The sequence below is a fragment of the Cibotium barometz genome, chromosome 9 (assembly GCF_041138505.1).
Source record: "Cibotium barometz isolate CiBa-2024 chromosome 9, ASM4113850v1, whole genome shotgun sequence".
NCBI lineage: Eukaryota > Viridiplantae > Streptophyta > Polypodiopsida > Cyatheales > Cibotiaceae > Cibotium > Cibotium barometz.
In genome coordinates, this window is record NC_141054.1 from 33,337,084 (window position 1) to 33,343,408 (window position 6,325).

Here is a 6,325-nt window from a genome sequence, read left to right on the forward strand (position 1 = left end):
TTGAGCTTGTGTGTATGCTTAGTCTAGTGTCAAGTGGTGGTAGCCATGAGCATTCTCTCCATTTGTTGTGGATAAGCTTTTGTGCACCGGTACGGGTCGAATCCCTAGCTCCGAAAGGGATGCAAATCCCATTGGATTGAGCTTAGTGTGGATCGTACTCCTCTTGCTACAAGAGAGAGAGTTTTCCGTCTCTCCAATGATTGTAGCAGATTCACATGGGTTCATTTTCTTTCCTAGAAGGACCAAGCTTTTGCTCGGCTCAAGGAGTGGCATGTGATGGTGGAGAAAGATTCTAGATTGAAGATAAAGACTCTTCGGGATGACAAAGGAGGAGAGTTTTCTTCCAATGCGTTTGTGCGGTTTTGTGCTGCGGAGCATGGCATCAAGCAAGAGTTGGCCAATACAGGTTCGCCTTTAGATATAATGGCATGGTTGTTAAACACCTTTCGAGAGTCAGGTGTTACGGAGCTTCCCTCTGAGTGGACATAGAGGATGGACCTCAAAGATTGCATAGAGTTCATGACAAAAGTCATTTAGCGGAGCTCTTATAGGTAAACTATGCTTTGATGTCTCATCATGCAAGACAAAGAGCCCACTTCCGTGAAGGAAGCTCTTTCTCAGGATACTTGGAGGGCAAGTGGAACTGGATGCCATTGAGAAGAATAAAACTGGATGCCATTGAGAAGCTCTTTCTCAGGATACTTGGAGGAAAGCCATGCAAGTGGAACTGGATGCCATTGAGAAGAATAAAACTTGGGAGTTGGTTCCGAGGCCGTAAAACGGTCAGTCATTGGTGTCAAGTGGGTCTTTAAGACTAAGTATACGTCAGATGGGTCAGTGGACAAACACAAAGCCATACTTGTGGCTAAGGGTTATGCTCAGTGGCATTGACTATGAGGATACCTTTGCATTGATAGCAAGGATGACCACAATTCGGATCGTTCTTGCCCTTGCCTCTTATCAACAGTGGCCCGTATATCAGATGGATGTGAAATCCACATTCCTTAATGGTGACTTGCAGGAGCAGGTGTATGTTGAGCAGCCTCCATGCTTTGAGGTTCTAGGATCAAAGGGGATGGTTTACAGGTTGCAGAAGGCCTTGTATGGTCTTAAGCAGGCTCCCAGGGCTTGGAATCAGAAGATTGATTCCTTCTTTCTAGGAACTGGATTCGAAGATCAGTTTGCATATCCTAACTTGTATCTATTTTTTGAGAACGCGGCTTGGTCACATTGATCATCCTTTATGTGGATGACCTCATTCTCACTGGTGTGGTCATGTGGAGCACATAGCAGTGAGACGAAGGCTAAGGATTTTGAGATGACCGACTTAGGCTTACTCCACTTCTTCTTGGGATTAGAGATCTAGCAGACCCAGAGGGGGTTCTTTGTCTCTTAGCAACGATATGTTCATGAGTTTCTTGAGGCCTTTGGGATGGAGAACTGCAAGCCTATCACATCACCGATGGACCCGAACACGAAGCTTACAGTGAATGATCCTTGTGAGCCAGTTGATGTCTATCTGTATCAAAAGCTGGTTGGTTCATTGATCTGGTTGCTGAACACCAAATTGAACTTGAGCTTTCTTATGGGGCTATTAAGCTCATTCATGATGCAAATGCCTTTGAAGTCTCATTGGGACACAAGATTGCAAATCTTGCGAGTATCTGCAGGGTACGAAGGATCTTGGACTCTTCTACGACACTGGAGGGGAAACGAGTCTGACTCCAAGGCTGGAGTGACTCAGATTGGGGAGGAGATCCAAACACGAGGAGATCTACATCAAGCTACAGATTGGGGAGGAGATCCAAACACGAGGAGATCTACATCAAGCTATAGATTTACCCTCAGCTCAGGAGCTATATCATGGAGCAGCAAGAGGCAGCCAACTATTGCCTTGTCATCTACAGAGGTAGAGTACCAGGCTGCCTGTGGTGTTGCTTGTGAGGTTGTGTGGCTGCGGAGGTTGCTTGGCAAGATTGGGTTTCCACAGAAGGAGCCCATAGTCATCCAATACAATAACTAGAGTTGTATCACTATTGATAAGAACCCAGTCTTCCATGCTTAGACCAAGCACATAGAGATACAATATCACTTTGTTCGCGAGAGAAGATCTTGGCTGGTGACATGTTGTGTGTTTATTGTTCGACGGAGGACAATGCAGCGGACCTCTTCACGAAGTCTCTACCTCACGCTATGCTCCAGTATCACTCCAGCTCACTAGGGTTGGTTCCACATCCAGGAGCTCAAAGGGGGTGTTAACATTCATTCCTGTCTGTACATTACACCGAGGCCTCTATTGTGGGTGTGCCCGCCCATTTTTAGTGTTTCTCCATTTTTCTTCACTTTCCATGTATTTTCCCATTTTTTGCTAGGTGTGGGAGGCTGTTTTCTGCTTGTCAACTATATCAAATGTTGGTCAACTGATTCCTTTGCTACCCGACCTATATCAGATGCTGGTCGACCGGTGTTTACCTAGCCGATTGGTTTTTACCTTGTCATGAGTATCTACGCTGCTATCGGCCTGTTTTGGGCTAGCCAACTAGCAGCCTGGGGCCATATAAAATGGCCCCTGCCCCCCACACTTGTTTTTGTACCTTTATTGGGATCTTCTAGTGCATATACAGGTTCTCTCTCCCTCTCTCATCTACATTTTGCTCTCTATAGCAGCTGTCTTCATTTTCGTTGTGCATTCTGACACCATTCATGCCTCTCCCATGAAGGGAGTGTGTAAACTTAGGCCAAAAGCTTTAACTCTCAGATTTTGCAAACCCCATGGGTTTTGCCATGGCTCCATCAATGAGCTTGACTATCAGGCTGGTAGTTGTTGCCCCCATTTTCCCCAGCACTTCTTGGTAATGATGCTGACCCCGCCTTATTAGTCTTAGGTGGGGACATGATGTGCTTGTATGGTTGGCACATCACTCATGTCTGGGGTACATATGTGGTTCATCTACATAATATTTCCTTACCTTGACCTTCCATTGCTCAATCATTTGCTACATGAGTGTAGCCCGCTAAGTCTTCTATGGTGGCTGGTGTGCAACCTATGACTCTTTCCCTCTAATGCTAACCTTTGAAAGTACTGCACTAGGACGCTTCACAAGGGGTTCCTTTAGGGATCTTACTTGAAGAAGTTCCCATGAAGTTATCATCAAAATCTATGACACTTCTATAGCATGGCTCAAAGTTCTTATGCTTTTTTTAGTACAGGGCATTCTACAGCTCATTTAGTTGGGTTCACACTATAGAGAACCCTAGTATGTATTTGGTTGAGTACCTTTTCATATGGTGTGTACTCTTATCTTTGTATATGGTGTGTTGAGTGTTGTGTGAAGAAGAAGAAGAAGATTTTCAGCCTCCTCTTACCTTGTGTGTTCTCTTTTAGGGTTTTGTGAGTGTGTGTGTGCTTGCAAGAGCTCAAGCTCTTGCAAGCTCTCTTCTCCCCTGCATCTTTTCAGTCATGTTGAACCTAAATCCCCCCGCACTACTCATATCGGGGTTTGATGTAGCAAAGCCAAAAGGAACAATGGGTCTCCACCATCAGGCTATTCCAAACACTCCAAGGTTTGTGTTCTATGAGCTAGCCAAGCCAAGGCTATAGATGTAATTAATGTCTTAGCGACTATTCCAATTAAGATTCTAGGAAGGATAACTCCTTCCTCTATAGGATTAATACTTCTCGTTCCTGAGCTAGACTAGTTATTAGCATCCATATCAAGAGTGGAGGCCTCCATGCTTGGTCTTTCTAGCGGACAGTCTCTCCCTTGCTGGATAGTTTAATGCATCTTTGACTCCCACTCCTCCGTTAGACCGCCTGTAATGATATTTATAATGACGTCTACAAAACTCCTTTAAGTAGTTGTGGGGGAGTCAGGCACTTTAACTTCTTGATCCATACATGTCTATGAAGAAATAGGTTTCCAAAAAAAGGCCACACTCACACTAGCATATTTGATATCACTCAAATGCTCAGTTTTTAGGGTTGCTTGGCTCCTATGGGCTTCTATTAGGGATTGTGAAGCATGCAGAGATTCCTCTTGAGAAGGTTCTCTTGATCCAACATTGTTTGAGGCACTCTCTTCTAGCATGGGATTGAGTCCAAAATCCTACCTAACCTCATGTTCATGTAAGGGTGATCAGCTAAGAGCACTCCTCCTACTGACACAAGTCCAGCACTGGTCTTGGATATTCTAGATTCAGTTGAATTTTTTAAGTTTTTATCTCTGTTGACTTGGATATTCTAGATTCAGCTGAATTTTTTAAGTTTTTATCTTTGTTAGACTTGTGAACATGCATTCACAAGTTGAGTCTGTGTGTTTCAAGTAGGTACTTGCGTGGCTAAGTGATTTGGGAACGTGCATGCTAGACTTGCAAATGTACATTCGGAATGTGTGTGGGGAACTAAGAATATGCATGGTTAAGTGAAACCTGTGGAGTTGTGAGCATGTGTTCCAAGCTAGGAACGTGCATGGCTAAGTGAAATATGTGGAGTTGTGAACATGTGTTCCAAGCTAGGAATGTGCATGGCCATGAAAGTTAGAAACGTACATGGCCATGAAAGTTAGAAACATGCCTAAGAAAGTTAAGAACATGTACAACGAGGACTTGTGAACATACATTCGTTCGTGAAAATGTGCGTTCTCACTTTGGCACATATGTATAGAATTTTGACAAGTCTGCCTTTTGCAATGGTTGAAATCAAGGCCACGTGATGATTTTCAACCGTTCTTATCATTATAAGCATTTATGGAAATAATGTTTTGTGATCCTTAATGAGAATATTGTATAGAACGTATAAGCATCCATTTATGGAAATAATGTTTTGTGATCCTTAATGAGAATATTGTATAGAACGTGTGCTTGGACTTGCGAATGTACATACCCGGGCCCAATCAAGTAGGTATGCAAGCAAACTAGAGAGCAATTTTCATAAATGTGTATATTTTTGGATTTTTGATTTGATAACATGCTTTAGATTTCCCTAGCATATCTGATGATATATGCAATGCAACCTGATGGTTTTATACAAAGATTATGAGATTAAGTCCTAAAATGAACAAAAACTCAAAAAAATATAAATGCAAGAAGGAATCAACCAAAATCAAAGGAAAAGTATTTAAACACTTACTTGTATCCATGCAACTCAAGCCTGAAGGGTTGCTCCATGCTCTATTGCATCAAGGTAAGCAAAATAAACCACAAAACAACAACAAACAAGAGTTAAAACTAGTGGATTTGACTCTAACTAGGCTAATCAATACTCCAAATGAAAAGTATAGCAAGGGAGTCCTACGAAAAGTATAGCAAGGGAGTCCTACGAAAAGGCACTACCCTGGCGGTGCCAAAGATGTTCATGGGAGAGAACACAAGCCTTGCAAGATAGGGAGAAGGAGAGGAGAATGCAAGGGTCATACTAGTTTACACCTCAAGCCACTCTTGATAGAGTAACTCTCTCTTGTGGAGAGCTAGGTTCCTCAACCTTGCCTCCTTTGTTGTCCCCAAAAAGGAGCTTTGCAAATGGGTGGGGAGAAAAGAGAGAGAGAGCTATGGAAAGCTCGACCTCTACTTCGATGCCACGGTGAGTGAAAGCATGGGAGAGTAGACAAGAGAAGGAGAGAGGGAGAAGAGAGCATACATCAACACCATCACTCACCCACATAATCCCTAAGCATGCATGATGCAACAAGGAAGAAGAGAAAAAGCATACAAACAACTCAATCATAAGAGCAAAAAGACAAACTCAATTGTGAGAATAGGATTATGTGTTTTCTCACTAATCAAAATGTCTTATATACAATACTCATTTGTAAAATGTCTAGGGGACCAATAAGCTAGTCTAGGCTAATTTCTTAGCTTAAATGTATATCATTGGCATTACATGAGTCATAACATCAGTGTTTGACTATCTTCCGACATTACAGAAAGTGTAAGCTCGGAGATTTTCCATAATCATTTACATGAAGTGCATTGCACGATATAAAAATATGGCTTGAAGAAGATGCCGTGTGTGGAGTAATGTTAGCCAATGTGGTTAACAGTGTGTGTGTGTGTGTGTGTGTGTGTGTGTGTGTGTGTGTGTGTGTGTGTGTGTCTATCTGTGTGTGTGTGTGTGTGTGTGTGTGTCTATCTATCTATCTATTTATATACATATATACATATAGATAGATAGATAAGTTAAAATGCAAGCAAGATGATGAACTAAGGTGGATCAAATGCAAGAATAAACATCATTATCAAGTGATTAGATGATGATTAAGATGAGATTAGTGAGTAATTAACTGATAGCTTAATGTAGGCATGGATACTCAAAAACCAGCAAATTACT